This window comes from Hetaerina americana, unplaced genomic scaffold (genome assembly GCF_022747635.1).
Source record: "Hetaerina americana unplaced genomic scaffold, ioHetAmer1.1.p SCAF_4, whole genome shotgun sequence".
NCBI lineage: Eukaryota > Metazoa > Arthropoda > Insecta > Odonata > Calopterygidae > Hetaerina > Hetaerina americana.
Genome location: NW_027286985.1, coordinates 3609684 through 3635519, shown reverse-complemented (window position 1 = coordinate 3635519; position 25836 = coordinate 3609684). Strand labels below are relative to the sequence as shown.

General features: G+C 41.6%; 1 protein-coding gene across 1 annotated transcript in view; it reads left to right on the top strand.

The window, feature by feature from the left end:
* baz (par-3 family cell polarity regulator) overlaps positions 1 to 25836 on the top strand; it is a 482958-nt gene that overhangs the window by 253050 nt on the left and 204072 nt on the right. The gene's annotated exons all lie outside the window — the stretch shown is intronic.

Genomic DNA, 25836 nt, shown 5'->3' with positions numbered 1-25836 from the left:
AGTGGCAGTGGGATGCTGAAGACAGCAATAACGGGGAAAATCCCGTGAAATGTAGGCAGAGGGAGGAAAATAATAGGCATTTTGGATGGAATTAAAGTAGTTGCAAAGTATGCAGAGCTAAAGAATGATTTATTGATATATATATATATATATATATATATATATATATATATATATATATATATATATATATATATAATGGTTTTTTAGGATATTTTGTGTGTTAGGGTCGGTAGTTTCTAGTGAAGCGTCCGTCAGAAAACCAATCTTAGCCTGACTACTGCTAATAATAATCACCAATGGAAAACCTGACCAAGTAACAAAAGTTTCATTCTTGCTTGATTCTTAATGGATTAATTTATTAATGTACGGCATAAATAATAGTAAAAAAATAATATTATCTAGCAAGCACTGCTCTAAAAAAGAAAACTACGCTCCGATACCACAGCTATCCACCAAATGGTTGCGTCTCGTATATGATAGAATATCATAATTAAAAGGTGGTAAGTGTGTAAGCACAACGACGTGCAAGGGTCATGCTGGGGTACAGAAAGCACCCTGGATGCTTTTTTTCAAGAAAAGAAAGTGGCACCTGCTACAGCAATGGAAAAGCTTATCTAATGACAAAACCAAAATGTCAAGTGGTGTGGAATGATCCCGACTTCCCCGGACTACTTTTTTGTGTTTTTAATCATCAATTTTCCGGAATTCCTTTATCAACAACGCACATACTAATCCTGAACACTTACACAATTTGAAGTGGGCTTGTCAATGAACACATGCGTACAGTGAGAACGGAATTCGGTAAATCCTTTGATTTCAATCACGGCGGCCGACCGTTCTTGAACTCCTTGCAGATTCGCCGCCCCTAAGGACGAGACATGTGGGAAGCACGTCGTTATGCGCTTTGCATTGCCCCATTCTTCTCGACCCTTGACCCGTGCCTCGGCCCCCCCCCACTCTCTCTCTTGTCCTTACGAGTTTTTGTTCAAATTCGTCCTCCGTCCCTTCCAACGTGCTGCATTCGTTCCTATTCGTGCCGTCCTTCAGCCTACTCCTCCTCCGCTACGCTTCCTTTGAGGAAGAAAGCGCCCTCCCCCCTTCGGAATGCCTCTCGCCCACAACCCCCCCGGGCCACACCCTTCTCCGCCTCCGTCGCATTCATCTCCTCGCACTTTCCTTGGCGAGAGCTCTCTGCACTTGGTGGCGGGGGGGGGGGAGGCAGGGGACTTGGAGAGAGGGAGAGGCGTTGTTTTTGTTGCTTGCTGCTGACACCGAAAGGGGAAGGAAAGTGGCGCATGGACCCCCTATTCCTACCTTCCCCTCCGTCCGGTTCTTCCCTTTAGGGTTGACGACGTCACCAAGTGCTCGAATGCATTTATAATGATTCTCGATACGATTATAATACTCAGGTGAATCAGTATTATCGGTATGGAGGTGAAATCATGGTATTTCGAGAATCCGCAATGTTTTCTGGTCAATATCGTCGTCCATAGGGGAGATATCATTCATCCCAGACAGCTACGTGACCTTCAAAATATGACCGAGGGTAGGGGCACAAAATGTTTACCCGGTGGTGTGGAAGAGAAGTTTATAAAAAGTGACTCTACGGCATACACATAAAAAGATGGAGATATACTCCATGCCGGTGTAGCAGTGTCATTTCGACCATAGAGCTCCCATTAATGAATCTCAGCGATCAAAACGTGAACGTGACATGTCCACGTGACTTCAGAACGTCCACATTCAGCACGCAATCTGGCGTGCTTCGAAATGATTTCGCATATCGCTCGGCCCGAATATTCTCGGAATGAGGGATAAAGGGAGAAGCAGTCGGAAGGGCGTGAGGGTGAGTGAGGGCCATCATCCCTCTATCCATCCTCCCTCCCGCCCTTTCCCTCGTCGTCTCGTGCGACGCGGGGGTGCAGGTGGATTCAGTCTCTCGTGGGAATTCTCCTTTGATTCAACCTCCCCCCGCGTTTTTGCGACGGCAGGGCATGTATCACTTTCACAAGGAGGGAGGGGGGCGGCGGCCCTGGCCCTCCCTTCCTCCCCTCTTCCTTTCCTTCGCCTCCACGACCACCTCCCCTTTCTCTTCCATCTCCTTTTTTGCTCCTCCTTTCGAGGAGGCTGCGGCATCATTGTCCCCCGGTCAAAACTTCCCAAGATTTCACACTCCGTTTCCTGGTCTTTGTCGCATTGGAATTTTCCTCGCCGGATGCGTCCGACATTTCAAGGCTCGCGCGCTCGGTGCCTTTTGGGAATTTGGGACGCGACGAATTTTCTCGAAGCGTTAATTTCGCCTTTCGTTGTGCTTGGGCGTAATTTTCCGACCCGATGCGGCCGAAACAATTATTTAATACAGTGCCAATTGTACGAAGTATTCGCTCGTAATATCCGCTGGAGGCTGGTTTGAACCTTTGATTAATCATCCCACTAATTTACGTCTTTAGAAGGGAAAGCAAAGAAGCTACGAATCATAAGTTTGCCTTTGTAAATGAATATACTCTCGCAATAAAATCGATATAAATACCGTATCGACTCACTTTGGAGAGAGTTATATTCAAACGTATGTGAATTCTCTCGTGTATCAGTGCGAACATAATATGTGGATTGTTTTCGCTCACGCGAGCCATATCGCGTTACGCGACGGAGGTGATTAGATGGAGTTGAGTGATATAATTTATAATTTTAGATGTTTCATGGGCACCGTTTTTTCAAAATATTAATTGCTGTAAATTAAAGTCAAACTTCGTCTTTGCCTCTAGGGTGGGAAGAGTTCCCCGTCGTCTCATTTCAACGGATACAAAAGTTTAATAATGATATGAATGCCTGGTGTTTACATTCATAAGCTAATGCTCAAAGGGATTTTTTATATTTTCACCCTCGCAATTCCCTTGAAAATGGCATCCATGTCCATGCCTCTGAGAGTATTAATTTAGTCATCATTTGAAAGTATTCGCATGCATGAGACACCTCGCCTCAACTCTCTTGAGGAAATTACATTTAATGAATTTCCTGGTCATCCATGGTTTGAATTATTTTTGCAATGATTCTTTGTTGTGCCGGCCCTCTTATATTCGTGTCTTTCTTGCTCTCTCTCTCTTATTTCATTGGTTTCTAATAATACTACAATACTTCTCTTTATTAAGCCAATCCGTAGTAGTATTAGTTTTTAGGGGAGGCGACCGACAGCTAAGGTCATTTGCGCCATAGGGGATGGACAGGAAAGGATGAAGGGTGGAGAGAAACCCGGCGTCGGCATTAGCCTACTCTTTACGAAAGGCGCCAAGGGGTCCGCAGTTTAACGTCCCATCCGACGGACGGCGTACTCACTCAAAGTGCCCTCCACAAAGCACCTCAAGTAGGGATCGAGATACCTCTGAAAAATATTCAACACCGTCGGGATTTGAACCCGCGCCCTCTGGGTGGGAAGCCAGTGCGTTAGCCCCCGCACCATCTCGATCCCCTTAAGCCAATCCGGGAGAGGCCCAGGTGTGCTATGATAATAAACCGTCATTGCGAAACTTCTTGTAAAATATTATTTCAGAGTTGATTTTTGTTTGCAAAATAAATACTTCATTTGGAAAAAAATTAATGTTATATTTCAATATACTGTACCAGGTTTAGTTGTATTTTACTTTATTTCGGAAGCCAAAGCACCATAGTCTCATCAGAACTTCATTTTAAATTGAAACTTTATCCCCAAGAGACGGTACCTTTTGAGTCGATCCATTGAAATGAACGATAATCGAACTTCGAATAAATCGTTTCCAGAATAGCCATTGGCATATGAAGCACCCCCTCACTATTCGAAATATAAACTTTATTATTTTGAGCAACTCTCTCGAGAAGCCGAGACCGGTTCTCGAGTTCGGCGATGAAAGAAAGGTTTTACAGGAGTATACTGCTTTTTCTACGTATCTTGGACGGTCATGTGATAAACAGAGAATTCTTAATAAGCGGAAGGTTTAGGCTATTTGAAAATGGAGGTGGTTTGGCAGGAATGTTGGCGACTGAGGTTCATAACAGTTGAAAATGAACTCTATCACCAATTCATTAAATTCCTACTAATGTGGGATGGTAACTACTTTTTTTAAGTCACCTTTGGTGTGCCCCTTGAGAATTTAATTGTATCTGTATCGGGTAGGAGTGCTTTAATATTTCCGTCCTTATTTTTAATGTATTGAACTAAAATTACCGCTCATTACATCAATCTCTATACGGTGATTTGAAATATTATTGAATGTGAAATAGGAAATGGAAAAATGAGATTAAAAAATTATGAGAGAACTCGAGCAAGTATTTGGAATCTAATATTTTCGCATGTTTAAATTTTTGCGTAATAATTTATTTAGTGAATTGAATATGAATGAAAAAGATGTTAAATTCACGGAATTATTTTTATAATGGGCAAATGGGATTGATTGTTAGAAACATTTCCGTGTGCGTCTCATACAGATTCTACCACTCTGCGGCAATCTCTCTCCATCTCGGTCGTCGCCGAATACGTTGTATGTACAAAGTAAATGTGTGCATTGAATTGAAAAGTAACAATGAATGCATTTGATATTATTTTTCAAGATGCACGGATTATGCCATTTCATAACACCCAAAAGGCTCTCAGTACCTACAGGTACTTTCGCCATGTTGCATCTACATCTACTCAATACCCCGCAAGCCGCCACAAGGGCGTGTGGCGGGGGGTGTTGGGACACCACCCGTAATTAGGAGAGAAAAAGAGAAAAAAACCGCATGCAGCCACAAAATCATATATCCACAAAAAAAACATGGCATACATTCATGCAGGAACACTTATACCCCACTCACATGCAAACACTCAATCTACATCTTACATACACACGCACCTGAAAGTATACCTAACAGCTTTGCAGTGTTTAACTTTGCTCCGACTTGTAAATTCAATGTTTTCAATATTTCCAACCTGACTTCGGTTTCTTACTATTATGATTTCTGATTGTTCGGGGAAAGAATGAGTATTTGTATCTATCTGTCCTGGAATCTATCTCCCTTAGTTTATCTTTGTGATCTGATCTACCTAAGTAGTGTGGGGCCATTATAATTCCTTCAGTGTCATAGTTAAACTCGTTTGTTCTGAACCTTTCTAAAAGTCTAAGTCTCGCTTTCTCTCTCCGCACTTCAAGTGGTTCCCAGCCTAAATCCCCTAAGAGACCTGTCACACTTGTGTTCTTATCATAACAATTTTTAACGAATCTAGCGGGTTTTCTCTGGACTTTATCTAATTCTTTTTGCCAAATTTTCTCCCAAGGATCCCAAATACTTGCGGCATATTGCAGTTGCATCGAGCGTCTTTTAGATCAGCCGACGATTTGTGTCAGGGATGATCAAAATAATTTAATTTATTTTCACTTCTCAATTGTAAAAGAACTGACAGTTTAATTTGTTTTCCTTTGCATAAGTTTCAATAATTTTATTATACCGAAAATTTTTGTGTATTCCTAAAAGTGCCTAAAAGATTTTGAAAGAAATAAATGTAATTTAATGATATATAATTAATTACTTTAATTTTAAGGTGTTTATATTTATGTTTCTAATAGAAGGGAAGATTCCACGAGGAAGTCCAAGGGACATGTGCATAGGACAAATTAAGAAAGACGTAAAACATAGAAGGTATCAGAGGGTGAGGGAGTAAACATTAAATAGGGAAGATTGGACGGCTGCAGTAAATCAATCCTAGGATTGAAATACTGGCGATGATGATATTTATTTTAAACATTGAAGGGGTTAAGCTGTATTTTATTGCTCGGAAACGGTCGTTGAAGCATGTTTCGGGAGTTATTCTTTCATTGAATAGTCTTTTGATGGCTGAAATAAAAGAACGTTATCATTGCAAATATTGGCATCATTCTTGAATGAGTGCATATAAAGATTGTGTCGTGCATATATATATATATATATATATATATATATATATATATATATATATATATATATAACCATAGACACAGTAATCAACCAGAAGGTCGGTTTAGTAGGTGATGGTATAGTTCACCCAGTACTAAGCCCTATACGGCGTGTATTCACACATCAGGGTAGGGGGGCCAGTTCCTTTCCCTGTGACGGTTATGGTTTCCCAGGAAGATCCGGTACCCGAAAACTCACATAGCTTGGGTGAAGCTGCAGGTGCCCAGAGTGCAGGTGGCTGACCGGAGGGCCCGGGAATCGAACCCGGGCCCTCCGGTCTACCGCCTGGACTAACGCTCTAGCCCCCGGACTCCAGTGACCCACACACACATATAGATACATATGAAACACTTTTTTTGAAAGGCTCACGGACGTGTATAAAATTTATCCCAAGTGGACACAGGCAAAAACACAATGGCTAAATTTATTGTTTATATTTATACACATGTATGCATATATATTTAAAGCGAAATCTGTTATTGTTACCTGAATGTGCTTTATAAATTTCCTTGCATAAGTGCAATGCCGAAACGGTGTTCGCACCCTTTGGCTCCAAGGTGTAGATGTAGATGTAGAAGGGCCTTCTCCTCACATCTTTCGTGGTGATGAACGACTTGGGCTCCGAAGTGTGATGAACGTTTGCGTTTAATCGAAACATCTGCTGAAACCAATAGGTCTGGAAAGATATCGCCGCCATCTGCATTGCCCGTGAACGCTCTTTTGTCATGAATTTTAGGTAACAATGCTGTGGACCGCGAGAGTAAGTGATCCCTGTGATCGCTAGATGTCTTCCGTTGCTTAGAATGTATAAAGTTCATATTCTCTTCCGCAGATCCATCACCGCAGCTTTTCCCTCTACTGCCAAAATGTTTTCTTGACTATTTAGATGTGTGGATTAGAATCTGATGAGAAGGTGTTTACGTATTCATATCAATAATTCCGCATCGAAGCCGTTAAGTGATCTTTACTCCAGTACATATTTGCATATCTCTTGTTGACTTGTTTCGTAAAAACTGATCATATCTTGATGATTGAAAAATTGTTTTATGAGGAATGGATGCAAAAGAGGGCGTTTGAAATAATATTCGTGTAGCGGTAATATATTAAAACGGATCTAATGCACTTTTACGCCATTTCTCATTGCAGGTAAATAGGAAATTATTCCACCTTGTTCCAACCTGAAATTTCTTTCTTCACACTGGTTATCCAAAAATCCACACTGGAAAATTAAAAAATAAATTCATGAACCTAGTAAAGGATGAGTGAGAAGGCTTTTCTTTCCTTGTTAATTCTCCTTTCGTATCACCACGACACGCCATGTATGCATTTCTTAAAATAGCTCCGAATGGATGTCAGTTCTATTGCTAAGATCGTCTTATGTCCATATCCTTTTTAAGAGTCCCTCTCTCCTTCAAAGACTGTGTTTCAGTTCTCTCTTGCCGGTATAATGTATCCATCATGTCTCTGGCGCCTCGGAGATCGGACCCATTTTCCCCCTCGCTTGCACCCGGAAGGGCGACCGACGCATTCATCTCCGTTCGCCGACACAAGGATAGCGTTCCGGTAGGTATGTTTGTGTGCGCTATCACCTCTCGAAGCCATTGAACTCTTTATTGATCTGCTTCATGAAAAAACCTCTCCGCGAGCGACACCCTCCTCGGCGGGGCTCGAGGAGGTGGGAGGAGGCGATTTCTCCAAGTGGGAAGCGACGCCTATAGGTCGAGAGGCAGAGCGAGGAAGCGGGCGGTCGGTAGCCCGTCGTCGCCTTCATCTTTTTTGAAGAGGTGGTGGTTTCGGATTGCGGGATGAGGAGCAGGTTTGGGAATGGAGAGGTAAAGGCAATTTATAACTGACCCGTGGAAATAAAATCCCACGCCGTCTTACGCTCAGAAAAATATGTTTTCTTCTCCCGGAAAAAAGGAGGGCGTTCACGATTTTATTTCCATCCATTCTCCTCCGACTTCCGGTCCATTCTTTCCTCTCCTCCTTCGAGTTCGTCCCTCAAGTTGGTGTGCGCCTTCGGAATCGGGGGTATGAATTTCCCGTCCAGTTTGACCCCGTTGAGTCCCCCGGAAATCCTGTTATTTCACCCATTCTAATATGGGTTATGCATTGCTTTCAAACTGTCCTCGTGGCTATTGTGGAAGCTCTTCGGAGTTTTCGGATTTGATTTCAGACCGATGGCCGTTGCTCTAGCACAGATTCTTAGGAGGAGCATCTAATTGTTCGGCGTTTAGTGTTTCCTTAATATTCTATATCAATGCCAGGCGTTTTAGATCATGCTTGTTCTGTTTGTCGTATATTTTATTATTATTATTACAAATTAACTATTCATTCCTTCTTTTTTTTTCATGTTAACTCAAAATTTCGTCGTTCTGTCTTCAGTTGAATGCTACTTCATCTTGCACGGCAAACCTCATCTGGGGCATGTAAGGTCACCAACAGAATAATTGCCTCGAATCCTGCGATATGCCCTTGGAAGTGGTTTCTAAGTTTTCATTATTTTAACTCAATTTTTCCAATTAATGTTTTATATCTCATTTATTCGGTTTAAATTTTCGTCCATTGCTGACTTCCCTTGCCTGAATTATCATAAATTATCATTTTTATAGCCCTGTCTTCCATTCCCGTGATCTTGGGCTTTTTTGCCTCTTCAGAATCCTCGAATTCATTTGTCATTCGGAGCTTCCTCTTTTAGGCTTTTCTTTTATTTATTACTTGCTTTGAAGCTTCTAGGAGTCGTCTTTTTAATATCTTACCGCTTTTTCCCTCCTGAACATGTATCAAAATGTTTTTCCAAGCCTTTACCAGCCAGTCCCGTTAGGAAAGTGTGTATCGTGTGAGTTTCTCTCGGTATTTTTACTTCTCTTCAGCTTTCAGTTTATTTTGCTTCCTGAATATACGTAAGTTGATATTTCGTATTGAAGGCACGTCTGAAGAGCTTCATGACGTATTTTTGGTACGAGTGTGCGTCTGACGCTGAGGAGATGATTTAAATCCTCTCTTGGTTAGCGAGACCGGGGTGAAAAGTTTGGGAAACAGACCGCCAATAAGCCGAGAATTTTCAATTTCAGTACGAAAAGTTTGCGACCAGAATATTAATGGAAATATCACTGGCTGCTCAAAGAGAAACTCTGTATTTCATATTGTAACATTCGATATTAAGAAACCAATTTTACATATCGTATTGTCTTAGACTTCACACTGTGGAGACATTCCATTATTGGAATAGACAAAACACGTATTTTTCACTAAAATTTTATCAATAAATACCGAATTTTGACTCCTAATCTGAAGATGACTCCAGGAGTCGAAACCAGAGGTAGTATTAAAAAATATGAGACAAGAGAAAAAAATGAGAGAGAAAAAAAATCAATTGCAAATTTTATTTTTTGTCTGAGTGCGAATTTCATTTTTTATCCAATTCTTTGTTATTTTTTCCTTAAAATTAATTCCATGTAAGTTCCTTCAACACCATTCCATAGTCTCCATTTTTTAATTTCTAGGGATTCATTTATTTTCCTATTTTATGCAGTTTCCTTGGAATGCCGCAGATGAGGCCTCAATAGATTTTCGTCACAGTTTTAAAATCGTTTTGTTTGACGACATCGTCTGTTTCCGATTTTCTCTTATGTTTGCTGACGTGTACCGTAGTCAATAGTCAAGCTGTCACTAACTTTCGGATGTTAGATGCATTCCAACTAGTTTGTATTACTTTTTCTTCTTTTACGTGCGTCCTATTAATCTGTCCCCATTCCACCGCTCATGTGGTCGCTTGAAATTTGTTGTTTGGATGCATAACAGAGGAGGTAAATGCAACGCACACGCTATGTGAAATAAAAAAAGGACTAAATATTACCACAAGAGAGTTTATGAAGTCGCGTTTACGCGTCCTCAACCACCAATGGCTATTTCGTAAAAGGAGTTTAACGGATTCCAGAATTGATCGAATGTTTTATTTGGACGTCGGATTTCACCTATTAATTCTGTATGTGCCCTATTTAATCTTCCCGACTTTAGTTTATATTTGTTGTCTGAAGCGTAACTTAATGTAATTTGCATAACATATTGAAATGTAATGAAATAATTGACTTTGTAATTCCGCACACTTTATTTTAAAAACACGACCCTGGTTTCGACGTTGAATGTCATCATCTGGTAAAAAAATGAAATAAATATTTTAAAATTTTTTGAAATAAAGTTTGTGAAATTACAAAGTCAATTATTTCATTACATTTCAATACTCCGGACTCTAGTTTATGTTTGTTTTTTTGCATTAGCTTCTACAAGAAAATGGTACTTGGATGAACTTGACCTTGAGATTGGTACTTGGACTTGGAGTGTTCATTATCATAGATTTTCAATAATATTTAGCACGCCTTCTAGCTATTTCGAATTTGTGCCTATTCTTTTCAATGACGTGTATAACATTTCATTGCGTATATAATTATAATATCACGTGAATGGCATTTAATTACGTGCGTAACACTTCTGTTGGCATATAAAAGTTAAGCAGCATATAATTGTTATGTTGCATGCCTGGTGTAGAATCTATCCCTACCATACACGGTAGCGTTGGCTTGCAGTTTGCCATTCTGGTTTGGATTATGCCACCTTTGCAATCATTCATAGTTCCTTGAGTTTATGTTTGGAATCACCACCGGCTTCATTGATTTCATCGACGTCCTTCCGCCATAATTTAATCCTTCCATGGTTCCTTTGGTTTGGCTTTCGGTGAACTGTGGCGCCTTTGGATGTTCCCAATTTGTTTTTCTCTTCCATAATGGGTGCACACCCAGGGTAACATTAGTGAACGGAATGGTAGATGACTGTCGCACAGGTTATTATTGGCTTTTCCCGCCGAAAGTAATCTTCAGCGTGCGTTCGATGACCTCTGCAATTTGTCTTCGGTCCAGAAAAGTCGTCAGAGTGGGCATCTGGGTCGCGCTGGGATACCTCCGTGCCCTTTGGCGTCCCCGTCCTGCTCGACACCTCGCTTAGGGGGGGCTCTCACTCACTCCCCGCCCTCCTTGACCATCATCACAGAGACCGACCGCCGCGCTTTCTCGGAAGTAGCCCTCAGTGTGCTCGCCCTTTTCCCTTTGTCCTCTGCACCTGCTTCGGACTTCGGGTCACGTTCTCCCCACGAGATGAGTGCCCATGTGGCCTGCTGCAAAATGGTCTTGGCCACCCTCAGAGGTGTCTTTGGTCTCTCCGTTCCACTCGTTTTCTTCTTCTTTGACTCGGTTGTGATTTTTTTTAAATATCCAGTTTGGTTCTTCGTTTGCATGTTTGAATGGTGATTCCTCACCTCTTAATTTTATGCACGTGCTTTTTCACTCTTGCTTGATAGAATTTTTTGCAACTACCAATCAATAATATAGTGTGCACTGACCAAAGCAAAGTTGGTTCGATATCGCAAATCTTCGCGCACTGTGCATGCCCGATGCCCCCCGTGCCTTGCCGGTGCCTTGCAGGGCATCATGCAGATGTGGAGAATATGCTGATAAAAGTCTTGGAAGCTTATTTGCCGTTCTTGTAAGTGCGTAATTAAGGAGTGGTAATGGAAATCGCTGAAAAAAGTAGAGGGCATCATCGGTGACTATTTCGGGAGCTGATTGCTCTCGTACGTGTGAGGCATCGGAGATAATTGATCTCACCACTTTCGGGTCACCCGATGTATAATAAAAATGGGGGTTAAAGAAAAGTTCTCCGATGAGAAATGCGAAGTCGGATCAATTTAATGTTTATAAGTTAACTCCTGATAAATTCTACGGGAATGACGTTCGAGGATTAAAATAAGCAAAACCCATTACTTTATGTTTCTTAACGAAATGTTGGAGAATTTTGTGTTTGGTCCCGGAAAGAAACGTAGTCGATGAGCGAAAATGCCCTTTGGAAGTAAAAAGCAAAAACGATCCCAGGTTTAGGAACTGGCCACCGAAGCCTCCGATGATAAGTTCAGAGTTATGACATGCGTCCGTAGACATTTTGTGAATTTTGCCGAAGTTGAGGGAAATTCATGGGCTCGTCAACTTCAGTCTGAGTGGATGCCGTGAAAAAACTTGGTGATCTGAAATGGAGAGGTGGTGTCTACAGGGTGCATAATAGGGATAGGTTTCGGCTGGTGTTCGTGGAAGCGGAGAACCGGACAAGTGTCCCCCGTCGAAGGGCTGGAAGGGATAGATATCCATGGGTGGTGGTGCAGGGGAATAAGGATTATGTTACTGAGGTCTGGTGTGACCTTCCCCCCCTCCCTCCACCCCATCTTCGTCTCCCATCTCCTACAACCCAAACCCCAACCGTTTCCCTGCTCACCCTCTTCCACCGCACCCCGTCCAACTTTAAAAGCGGTCCTCTCATCACCACCAACACCCTCCCCCCCCGCCCATCCAAGCCACTCGGGGAGTGTCCTGTTCCCACCGCTTCCCTCGTGCAGTTCTCGGCTTTTGTTTTCCATCCCCGCTCTTTTAACCAGTGGGCGAGGGGTTCCATCTGAACCCTCGAGAGTTGCACGCCTTACCGATCGCTCCCTTTCTCCAGAATGGCCTCGCCAGAAGCTAACCGTATCCGCATGGCGCTCCAGGGAACGCGTCGGGTGAAAAAGTTGCTTTTAAGTCGAGCATTCATTACTGTAATCCTGTTCAGTTTTACGAGCAGATGGAGTGGAAATGTCGAAATGTTTACTGCCGATGATTTTTTATCTCTGCTAATATTGTTCATAGTTATTATCCCTATAATGTCTTTTCTTATTGTAGACGTATTGTTTTCATAGCAGTCGGATTGCATTTCAAAAAGCGGTCAGAAAGCAGTTTAACTTTCGTGCATGTCGAACACAATGAAATAATACTTCAACCAAATTTTCAAATCGCTGAGTGGCAAAGGGATAGTTCTAAAAAAGAGTAAATTGTATAATTATCCGTTAGATGTAATAGCTACCACACTATGTATTGTTTCTGCGATCTTAAAATTAGGATAACTTCCCTCCTTCAACTGCTATTAGGAGAGACACAAGTTTCAGTAGAACTTAACATGATGTTGCCACCGCATATCTCCAAGAAACAATACATACTCCACCCATGGAAAAAATAACAGTGGACCAACAAGGAATTCTAAAATTGCTTAACGAGATTAAACCCAACAAATCCCCGGGTCCCGAAAATATACCAGCTAGGGTGATAAAACATTTAGCTCCAAACATTGCCCCGTACCTTGAATTTATATTTAACAAATCCCTCACAGAGTGCAAAGTACCTAAGATTTGGAAAACCGCGCAAATAACGCCTATTTTTAAAGGTGGTGACAGGGAGGATCCCAGTAATTACAGACCTATATCTCTCACTTCTATCTGTTGCAAAATCTTAGAGCACATAATTGTCAGTTCAATAATGAGACACCTTGACAATATTAACTTTTTAAGTGACAAACAACACGGATTCAGGAAAACTCGCTCATGCGAAACCCAATTAGGATTATTTACACATGATTTACTTTTATCGGGTGAGAGAGGTAGGCAAGTGGATGCCATCTTCTTAGATTTTCAAAAGGCATTTGATAAGGTCCCACATGGTAAACTCATTCATAAATTAAAGGTCGCGGGTATAAATAAGGGCCCAATAAGTTGGGTTAAAGATTTTCTTTCGGAGCGGGAACAGAGGGTAGTCCTTGATGGCGCTAGTTCCGACAGCGTTCGAGTCACGTCGGGGGTACCTCAGGGAAGTGTGATCGGGCCGTTGCTTTTCTTGATTTTTGTTAACGATTTGAACCGCGAAGTGAAAAGTAAAATTAGGATGTTCGCGGATGACACGGTGATCTATCGGGAGATATCTGGGGATGAGGATCGTTTTATTCTAGAGCAGGATTTAGATTGCATTACTAAATGGTGTTCTAACTGGGGATTGACTCTAAATTATAATAAATGTTCAGTGGTAAATTTCTTTAAAAGATCAACGGGATTTGCTTACAAATTAGCTGGAGGTGACCTAGCAGTAGTTGATACGGTGAAATACCTAGGTGTCACATTCACAAAAGACTTAACTTGGGGGACTCACATACGTAAAGTCTGCGGTCAAGCATATAAAAAATTGGGATTCATTAGACGCATTGTCGGCAAAAGTGACTCGAAGGTCAAGGAACGTTGTTACCACGCTCTTGTAAGGCCTCATTTAGAATACGCATGCAGCGTGTGGGATCCGAGTGAAAAAGGTCTCATTCGGGAAATTGAGAAGGTTCAACGCCGGGCAGCCCGTTTTGTAAAAAATTCTTACGATAAAACGCAAAGCGTCACCGAAATGCTCATGGATTTGGGGTGGGAATCATTGGCTGAGAGACGATTCAATGCAAGATTGAAATTATTAAATAAATTTAGATCCGCATGTTTCAGCACCGAGGTCTCGCAAATTATTCGTACTCCTACATACATTAGTCGCTTGGATCATGCATATAAAATTCGGGAAATAGATGCCAGAACTAGCCGACTCAAGGACTCCTTCTTCCCACGGACAATACGGGATAGCAACTGCAGGGTTATAGATAGCAAAAATTCCACTTGCCACCCTCAGCGTCCAAAAAATAATTAGTTGTATTTAAATGCATGCTCTTCCACTAACCTTATGTGTTTTGCTGTAATAACCCACTCTTTCCGAATGACCTCATTCGTGTTCTGTTCATCTGTTTTTAAGTTTCCCTTTCAATCCCTCGTCCCTCTCCGCGGGGGCAAATTCCTGCTACCTGCAACGTTGGGTCGCATTCCCTGCCTTTTACAGACTCTTTGGGGGTAGAGTGTTTCGTGGTGCATTTTCATGTGGTGTTTCAATTTCTTGCTTGTTGTGTCCTGGCTTCCGTGTTGTAGGATGTCTTTCGTGCTGCATCATGGGGTGCAGTTTTTTAGTTGTTTTGCGGTATATGTGTTTGCATGAGTATTGGTTGAAAGGATTTTTGCATGAGTGTGTGCGCTGCTGTGGGTGTAATTTTCCGTGTTGTTTTTTTGCATGTGGTATTGTTCCTTTTTACGGTTGGTGACCTAACATCCCCCGCCACACGCCCTTGCGGCGGCTTGCGGGGTATTATGTAGATGTAGATGAAACATGGACTTGTATGACGTAATGAAAACATACTGGTCTCATTGAAATGTACAACGAAAACTAAGATTTTTTTTCGCGCCGCGATGGCGTACAGTTATTTTGATCAATTTTTGTTCGTTATAAAAGACCTCATATCTATCTATTCAACACTGCAATTCTCTAATCTTGTGATCAGAATCTATCCTATCGGGGCGCGATGTGGCTAAAAATAAATTATCAAAATCATCACCCAAAAGTTCTTCTTTCAATTTATCTTATAAATTTAATCCGTAATTGTTAACCTTTGCCCCGTGACTCATTCCTGGCCTTGCACCTCTTATAATCCAGATATGCCATCAAGTTTATCGTAATAATGTTTAACACATTTAGCTCCTCTTCACTGCACACTGTCTGTATTCGGCAATCAAACCGACTTCGTAAGGATCCTATACACGTGCAGTATATTTTAAATGAGGCCTAGATAGCAAAATAAAGCCTTATTCTTTCGACATCTCGTCACATTTCCCCAAAATTCTTACATTGCAAACTAATTTCTTGCTAACTTTCCGATATATTCCCCGAATAGGTTTAATATTCTTCCCACGGACAATACGGGATAGCAACTGCAGGGTCATAGATAGCAAAAATTCCACTTGCCACCCTCAGCGTCTAAAAAATAATTAGTTGTATTTAAATGCATGCTCTTCCACTAACCTTATGTGTTTTGCTATAATAACCCATTCTTTCCGAATGACCTCATTCGTGTTCTGTTCATCTGTTTTTAAGTTTCCCTTTCAATCCCTCGTCCCTCTCCGCGGGGGCAAATTCCTGCTACCTGCAACGTTGGGTCGCATTCCCTGCCTTTTACAGACTCTTTGGGGGTAGAGTGTTTCGTGGTGCATTTTCATGTGGTGTTTCAATTTCTTGCTTGTTGTGTCCTGGCTTCCGTGTTGTAGGATGGCTTTCGTGCTGCATCATGGGGTGCAGTTTTTTAGTTGTTTTGCGGTATATGTGTTTGCATGAGTATTGGATGAAGGGATTTTTCCATGAGTGTGTGCGCTGCTGTGGGTGTAATTATCCATGTTTTTGTTTTGCATGTGGTATTGTTCCTTTTTACGGTTGGTGACCTAACACCCCCCGCCACACGCCCTTGCGGCGGCTTGCGGGGTATTATGTAGATGTAGATGTAGAATATCATCTTAAGAAAAATCTTTCCATATCATTAACATTCGGAAGTTGCACTTAAACACGAAGCCTCGATTTCTCTGCAAAATTTTCAGCCTCTGATTTATTTACGGCTGTTTCTTTGCAAGAAGGTGCTGTACTAGGTAAAATTAGTTGATGAAATGCTAAGATGGTATTCCAATGATGTTCCGTAAAATTCATTTACTCTTCGTTTTGGTGATAACAGCAATCATTACCTCCATGGGGTAGCACGGTCGCTGTATAGAGAGTGAATTACGATTTTGGGTAGAAATCGACTCCCTTTAATCGTATCAGATTGTCGGAAGTGCGTAGGCGTTATTAATGCTTTTCATTTCAAGAATAAAAACTTATCAATTTCTTCGGAGCGTGTAATCCTATTATGTAGTGCGCCTGCCGTGCTATGGAGCTGTTTCGTAAAACTTTTCATGCTGGGTGTTTCTTAATGAATAAACAGAGGAGTGAAACTTGTAAGATTATTTGTTCAGTGAAATTTTCGACGCTTAAGACCTCGAGGAACTCGGAAATTGATGACCATCTCTCTTTTACTACAGTATTTAATTGGCATGGATCCCAATCCTCGATGCATCAAAGGATGCCGAATATCATAGTCTGATCCTACATCTCCGCTACAAGCCTGAGGTTTGGATTTCCTTCTATCGTTAATTATTACGAATCCTCCAACCATTTTCTCTGTTGTTATGCGAGTCACAATATTATATTTCATTCAATTACATGATAGCCGATCCCTCTTGAAAGATTTTCTCTGAAGACTTCGAAAATTATGTAAGAAAGTATTATTTAACTTTGTTTAGTGCAAGAAACTTACGTCATACAACTTCACTACTGCACAACCCCCCCCGCCAGCCGCCGAAAGGGCGTGTAGCGGGGGGTGTTAGGTCACCAGCCATGCATGCACTATCGCAATCATATTATTTGTGGTTATGTGTCTACTCACACACTTTATATATATATATATATATATATATATATATATATATATATATATATATATATATATATATGCTTTCGTAGACGTAACACGGAAGTGCCGAATAGTACAATACACAGTAACACAATATAGAAACACAAAAAAAGAACACACACGTATTTTCTTGATATTATTCCGTCGAAATATCAAGAAAATACGTGTGAGTGTTCTTTTTTTGTGTTTCTATATTGTGTGTTACTGTGTATTGTATTATATATATATATATATATATATATATATATATATATATGTGTGTGTGTGTGTGTGTGTGTGTGTGTGTGTGTGTGTGTGCAATTTTGTCAGTTTACTTTCATTAATTTTTTGTAAACCTTTGTTGCAACTACTTTAAATTCCACCCCATAACGTATCTGAAAGTGAATCTTGGTGGCGCGGGGCTTATGCTTTGGATATCCTCCCCGAGAGCCCGGGTTCCAATCCCTGAGTTGGTAAGTTTTCTCAGTGACGTCCCGATCCCTCCTTGGCTTGTGCTATCTGGAGAGCACTTCGGGTGGAGTGCGGCGTCCGTCGAATGAGGCGTTAAACTGTGGACCCCTTGGCACCGCCCGTTAAGAGTAGGCTAATTCCGACACCGGAGGTTTCGCCACCCTTCACCCACTCCCTCGGCATCCAAACTCTAACGAATTACCCACCTATCCCTACCGGCGGAAATGAACTCAGCTGTCGGTCGCCTCTCCTAATAACCACTACAACTGCGTTGCTAGGTTAAGTTTTTTCTCCTCGTTATTCAATTGTCATTATTTTCATTTTCCAGTTACATTTTAAGCCTAGAGGATTTGGGTTGACAGGTCAGTGCGAAGTGTCAGTGCAAGTATCTAGGTTAGTGCAAACTCAAATATTGTCTTGTAAAAAAAGAGTTGTGGCGTATTTCCAAATCAAGTTACTACGACTCTGTGATGCACAAATAGACGGGGATTTTTTTCCCTTTATTATGGATTTCATGTTGATGGTCGGACGGGAAGCGACGCAAATAGCAGGAAGCAGTTATGTAGCATTGGCGCTCCACCGACACGAAACTCAGTCCGTGATGCGGCCGCAATTGTCCGATAAATACGTACGGGCGAACGTGGGCGCCTTCGGAGCGCGGGTACATCTACATCTACATAATACCCCGCAAGCCGCCGCAAGGGCGTGTGGCGGGGGGTGTTAGGTCACCAACCGTAAAAACGAAAAATACCACATGCAAAAAACAACACGGAAAATTACACCCCAGCAGCGCACACACTCATGCAAAACTCCCTCCATCCAATACGCATGCAGGGTAGGCGCCGCCGCACCGCTCCGCTCCGCACCGCGCTCTCGCCGCCTCTGTCCTTGGGGAAGAACGGTGAGGACGTGCAGGGAGACTCCCGCGGTCATCGCATGCCGTCGCCATTGTTGTCCGCTGCTCATCCTTTAGTTGCGAAATCCTTGCTGACCTCTCTCCGGAAATGTCCAATATTCCGGTGCAAACATTCTGATTTCCTAGCGCACGTCATCACCTCTGATTAGGACAGTTTCCCACTGCTGCCACTGTCAGTAATACGGATGGACGAAGCCACTCGCTTAAGAGACGCGCATTGCAAAGAGTGAGCCGAACCAACGGTCATGTCATGGAATCCTCAAGGGATAAATTTGATTTCGGAATTAGATCGAGTTCAACGGAGGGGGGCTAGATTAGTCAAACATTGTTATGACCAACGCAGTAGCGTAACTACTTTACTAAAATATTTAGGCTGGGATTCCCTTACACAGCGGCGTTTAGAATATAGATTAAACTTATTAAAAACATTTAAAGATGAGTCCTTTTCCGATGACATCAAGAACATAATACGAACTCCAACGTATTACGGACGGAGGGATCACGAATATAAGATTAGAGAGATACTAGACTGCAAAACTGACAGGTTTAAAATATCATTTTTTTCAAGAACAATAAGATTCCAGAATGCTTGTAATCGAAATCTCCCACTAGTCGGCTTGACATAATAAGTATTAATCGACAAGGTAGAGACTAGTATTAATCTACAAGTTAGAGACTGCGCATGGTTATACGAGTGTGTGTATGAAAATATTTTTTTTTGCAGGTTCCTCCCACCTTTCCCCATCCATTTGAAAAACCCTAACCCCCTCATCCCTTACCCTTTCCTCCTGGTGCTGCACCCCCTGCCCCATACCTTTTTGGTGGCTCGCAGGGTATTGAGGTAAATGTAGAACGGTGATCAGTTTTGAAAACCGTGACGGCGTCACTCCGCTCCATGAGCTACAACCCTGGCGTGGTGCAAGCCGTGGCCTTCGTGTACCAATGAAAAATTGGCAGAAAATGTGAAGAATTAATAGGAAAATAATGTAATACTTAGTGGCTGATGGGATCATCAAAAGCATGCCTTTTGTACGCGAATACCGATGTCGATGTAAGACATACAAAAATTATACAAAAACATGGGGATGTGACTCAAATGTAGAGAATGAAGTCATACGATATAATAATAAAAATCATCGTTCGACTTAATGATCAGATGATTTCGTAATAACAGCTTTGGTGCGGCACATTTGAATCAGAATTACGATGGAGGGAGACACTTTGCTTTTCCGCGTAGATTTTTATTTTTATATTACGGCTTAGGTTTCGTTATGGCGTAAAATCTTCAGGTTAATAGTCGGCGTCAGGTAACCTGAAGATGTTACGCTGTAACGAAACCTAGGCCGTAGTATAGAAAAAAATTATGCGTGGAAAAACAAAATATCTTCTTTCATTATGAAGGATTTCCACCATGTTACGCCAGAAACTGTGTCATTTAATCAGAATTGCACTTAAAGAAGTGTTCGGTGACGAATTTTGGGAATAGCCGGAGCTGCATCAAAAATACCGAATTGGAAAGTGTTGTTTACATGGTATACTTAGGCGTCACCCTTACTCACGACCTCTTTGGGTTAAATACCTGCATGCATATACGGGCTAGAAATTATGATTTACGAAAGGATTGTTGGGAGATGTGACGAGATGGGGAACTGATGAAGTTATCTTTTGCCAGCTAGTACTCATTAAAAAAATGCAGCACTTGTATGGAATCCTCATGCAGTCAGTTTGATTTCCGAATGAGATCGTGTTTAGCAGAGGGGCTAGATGTGTAACCCCCCCCCCCCCCCGCCACACGCCCTTGCGGCGGCTTGCGGGGTATTATGTAGATGTAGATGTAAAAGGTTGTGATGCCAGCATATCTAGCTCATCAGAGGAACTACGAGTGGTAATCACTCACGGAACCAAAGTTGAATAACAAATTATATATTTTTGCATTAATTGGAAGCAGGCCTTTTGGGGGATGATATCGAAAAAAGTTCATTATTATTAGCGCCATCGAACTGCGGCAGGAGAATCGTAAATATTAAGATTCGGGAAATCGAGTGTAGAACCCACAGATTTGAGACACCATTTTTCCCACGAACGATAAGAGATCAGAATAATTGCAAGCGACCGTGCTAGGGGTAAGTAGCCAAATATATTTTCATAACTTTACCTGTCTTATTTTATTGTTCTTCCTGTGACTATCGACTCGTTCCGCACACGTAGAGAAGTATTTACACTGAGATTCTGTAGCACATGTAGTTTTAGTAAATAGCTCAACAAATAATTGAGGTAATTTAGACATTATTACCTCTGTGCTTGTCTTGTTCTATTACAATGCAGCAGGACTTAATTTGAGACCTTGAGATAAAACTTTCTTCAAGTTTTTTTAGCTTCGTTTCGGTTCCAAGCTTTTCCAAAACTAACCTCGTCGAGGAAAGATACCTTAATTTTGCTCCGATGCAGCTGAGTCGAATTACGACGTGCACTAGTCCAATGTAATCCATATTTCTAACAAAACTAGTTCAGCCTATTAAACGCACGGAATGCAGTGTGTGCGCGAACAGGTGTAATATCCACTTGCACAGTGTAATTTTCATATTCACAACGGGAGCAATGATAATGTGGCTATGTATACATTTTATTGTTCCAAATTAGGCTGTGCATAGCATTTGCCATGCCATTTAATTGAGTGGAATTTTGATATTTTTGTAAATATTCACATGGAAAAATATTCCTTCGTCGATTCTTGAAACAATTTTCATCCCGACCCTGTCCTTTAATTAAGTGTTAATTCTGATCCAAGTATTCACCTTGACTTCATGATGGTATTTCACTTTTTGCAATACAAATATAGCTAAATACATTCCTTTTCTAAAAATAGAAGACCACAACGTCGCTACAGGCTTCATGAAGTAGAATTACAAATATTTTCAATTAACACCAACGTAACTATATTAATTTTCGAAAATTTAGACTTGCTGTCAAATTTTTAAGTTGTATTCGAGGCTTACCTATCTCTGGATTAAACTTGTCTGAATCCTTCCGTTATGCAATTTTCTCAAAATAGAATTGCTGTCATATAAGAGAGTTTTAATTCGTCTGCAATACAACTTGCGAAATTTCAAATTAAACTTTTCCCTGTCGTGAGTATTACGCGCTCTATCTCCACGTGGGGCTTATCATGATTTTCTCGTTTCCACAGCCGTTCGCAAGGGTTCGCTTCCATGTTCGGAAATCGTGCAAATGGGATTTCGTTCCATAATACACGGAATTTCGGGGTGGTCTTTTGTGTGTTGCCGGCGTTGAAGCGTTAATCCACCGCTCGCCGCCTCGGATGAGTCTTAATCTAGCGGCGGGGGTCGGCGCCACCCCCCCGAGCACATTCCGAGTGGATTAAAGAGAAGCGGCAGCGGGGCGAGCTGTCGTCCCTCGCACTCATAGCGCCGGCGTCTGCCCGCTCAGGATTTCGTATTTTTTTCTTTCCCTTCTTTGCGTCTGCTTCTTTACTGCGTGAGTTACGCTGGACGCACTTACTTTGTGGATCGTTGCGAATAGCAATTATCATCCGAGCCCCATGATTTATCAATTGCCACACGCGCTGAAAGTGTAGCTGCAGTGTGAGTGGTGAAACGCTTGCAAACGAATCTACGAAGCTAGTTAACATTAGAAAGCGCTCTTTAATATATGCGCTGCTATGGAAATGGTGAATATGCATGACGAGGGTGAAAATTAAATACTACTTTTTTCCAAAGGCAAAAACCAAAAACTTGGACTCAAACAAGGGCTTGAAATCAAATGAAGTTATGCGCTTTAATCTCCCGCAATTCAATCAACTCTCCGTGGGAAGGTGAATATTTCACAGTGTCCCCTAAATGCTACAGCAAGGGAATTGGACGGGCACAATACTAAAACCAGGCGACGGTCAAAAGGCGCTTGAGTGGATCATGGTGGGTTTCAGTCACGCCTTCCTGAGCGTATTCATTTGGTACGTATTTAAATATTTCGTTACCCGTAGCGATTCTACAAATATGATCAGTTTGAAATGTGACGGGCGCATATTGCATGCAAAAAGGTAATACTTCATGTGTTGCAACTGAATCTCTTTCGCTGCTTTCCATTAGTCGAAAATTATGAGTCAAATCTAATGGACGGTGCAAACCATATACTTCTTCTCCATCCTCCTATATTACCTCTTTCTATATAATTCTCTCGGTTTTAATATTTCTATGGCTCTTGACTCGAATTGCACCGTTCTCCAATGGAATATTATCCACAGACATTACCATCAGGTTGATCGATGAATAAATTCGTATAGCTGAGGCAAACTGTCGGAGCTCTTCGGATTAAACGTTCGCGAGAGATCGAATCCCACCCTCCGAGTGTACATAGATGTGTTGCCGCGCTCTAAAATTTCATTGGCTGCGTTTTTGGGTGCTGCTTGGCTTCGCCGCTAATACTGCCGTTCGAATCTTCATGGGAAGGAGAGTAAGCTCTTTCCTATGCAAATGTGAGTAATGATTTGGAAAGTTTTTAATAATTACAAAAACCTACCCTGACATCTACATCTTAATAAAATTCCTATTAAGCAGAATGTAGTACATATGCTATCTTGCCAAAAAAAAACCGATGAGGTAAGGCGTTTACGGAAGTTCATTATTAAAAATAAATCGAATGAATGTGCATTTTATCTTATGAATGTGAGAAAAACAACTGAGTAGTTGTCATCGTTGGGCGTTGTAATTTAATTTAAATACATATGGCGATGCATGAATAAAAAGAAATGTATGTATTAATAGTAACTCAACATTTCTTTTAAGAAGCCTGCTAATAAATTCCATCCAGGTGCTAATTTTTGCAGGGTACCAAGTTGATTCATATCCCCGTAATGAGGTCCGTACAAATGCTAATTTTTAAACACATTTTCGTCTCAAAGGCATAACTGTTTTTTTGTTCATTTACTCCTGACCATCCTATTAATTATCATTGAGTGCTACCTCTGGAAAGAGCGGAAGAACCACGAGAAATATATATTTTCTATGTTTATAAGTGAATCGACTTTCAAAATAAATTTATTGAGTTAATTTTACTCCAGATCATCCTGCTCATCTCGTCAATTGTTAACAATACAACTACAAAGACGAAACTACTTGCTGATCAATATAAAAATAAAGGTATTTTGTTTAGTAATCGTGCTATAAGGGGTATATTTGTGAATTGCATTTATATGAATTTAACTTTCACAGAAATCCAACCTGAACTCCTTAAAATATTCTACTGTCAATCATCTATCCATCCATTAACAACTCTCTCTTCACCTAGAACCACTCAAAGATTGACGGTTTTGAGCGCAGATGAGGTATAAGTCTCATTACAATGATTTCATAAACTGAATCACCATTGCCGCGCCGTGTACTTGCGAGTAAAGATGCAAATTGTTGTAGGTTTCGTGCAGTGATAAGTGAAACTGTTGTGACCTGGAATAACTTAAATAAGTGCATTAGTAAGTATGAGCAGAGGAAAAGGGTCTCGGATAAATAAATGGGTTATTTTTAGATCGATGCACCCCCCCCCCCCCCAGGCCTTTCAATAGGGAATGAATGATGGATGATCGAATCCGCTTCGCTGAAGCGTCGCCATCCTTCCCTGCCGTGAAGTCGTGCTCTCCCCATTAAACCTCCCATTCGACATCCCCGTCGGGGAAGTCGGATTTGGCGCACGGGCGACCCGACGATCTCCGTAATGGTCCTGCAGTGGCGACCGGGATGCCATTGTAGGGGGGGAGGGGAGGCCAAATGGACTCGCGAAACAGCGCGGCATGCAAAACACCCAATTTTGCATCGGGAAGGGAGTTTTCTATTTAAAGGTGGTGAGACGAGTATCTGTATGTACATCTACTCAGGGCCGTTGGATCTTTTAATCCTTCCGTTTCACAGGACGGCTTTTCTTGGCGGTTCACCCGTTCCCACCTTAGCAGCTGCAAACGATCCCCCCCCTCCCCGTAAATGAGTTCGTGTGTGGTGGCCGGGCGGGTGGTTTATTCGCTCGGCGGGAAGGAGAGGGTCGATTCCCCGGGCGTCCCATGATTGGCCGCCGCCGTCTCCCGACGAACCCCACCCATCTTGCTCACCTAACTAGCTTGTCGCCCTCTCCTGCCTGACTGCTCTTCTCCGAAGTTTCTCCTCCCGCTCGGAAATTCGTCAATGCGTTTAATGGCACGAGCAAACTCTTCGGCGTGCCAGAGGGTCAGTCAAATGTACGCTTCAGATTAGTTCCCACCCCGAGGCGTGGGTTTCGTCTGCCCGCTTCGTGTTGCCGCTTTGAGCGACTTTTCTGTCTCCAGTTCATTTGCATTAGTACACGCATTGCATATTTGACTTTGTGAAGGCGTTTATTTATTTACCTTTATATCAAACTATAAATATAATAAATGTATTTATATTCATATTCATACGCACGCGGTTAAAATTCGTCACCTCAACTTTATTTTTTATGGCGTACATGCGTTAATGCTGTATTGTTGTCCGCCGAAACAGTACTTTCTACAATACTTGTAATGAAAGATTAAGGACGTCTTCATCTTTGTTTCTTAATTTTAATTTCCAACAGAAAAATTTATGTCATGACGTTTCCCAGAATTTCAACAACAATCATGCGACAGAGGTTACCAGGGTTTAACGTATTTTTGTGGGTTCAAAGTATAAGAGTTTCAGAGTTTAACGTGTAGATAAGTGATAAAATCACGGACGATGGACGAAGAAAATGTATACCTTCATTACAGCATAGAAAGAAGAAACTAAAGTAAAAAAATGACTTCCGAACGATTTAAAATATATATTTAAAGATCATTTCTCTCGTTCGGTGGATGCTGTGTAATGCATAAAATAGCCGAAGCATCTATCCAAGTATCGTAGATCCAGTCGGCATGCTCCTTTTGTGGACGTCAATTCAACCAATCACGTTGCCGCGTTCCGAATTCAGCCGTGTTTTGGAAATGCTTCAATTATAACCGTATAATTCCTCCCATTCTTGTAAATGACTGGCGAAGTATAACTGCCCTCTACGCTGACGATGCCGCAATCCTGGTAAAAGGGAAAAACATGACCTCAATAAAAGAAAGAGCACAAGATGCATTGGACGAGATAACATCGTGGTATAAAAAATGGAAATTGCAGATAAATACCCAAAAAACCAAAGCAATACTTTTCGTCCATCCAGGATCACGTGAAGCATCTTGTGAATGTATCAGGATTGGACAACAACCGATTGAATGGAGTCAAAGCATCAAATAT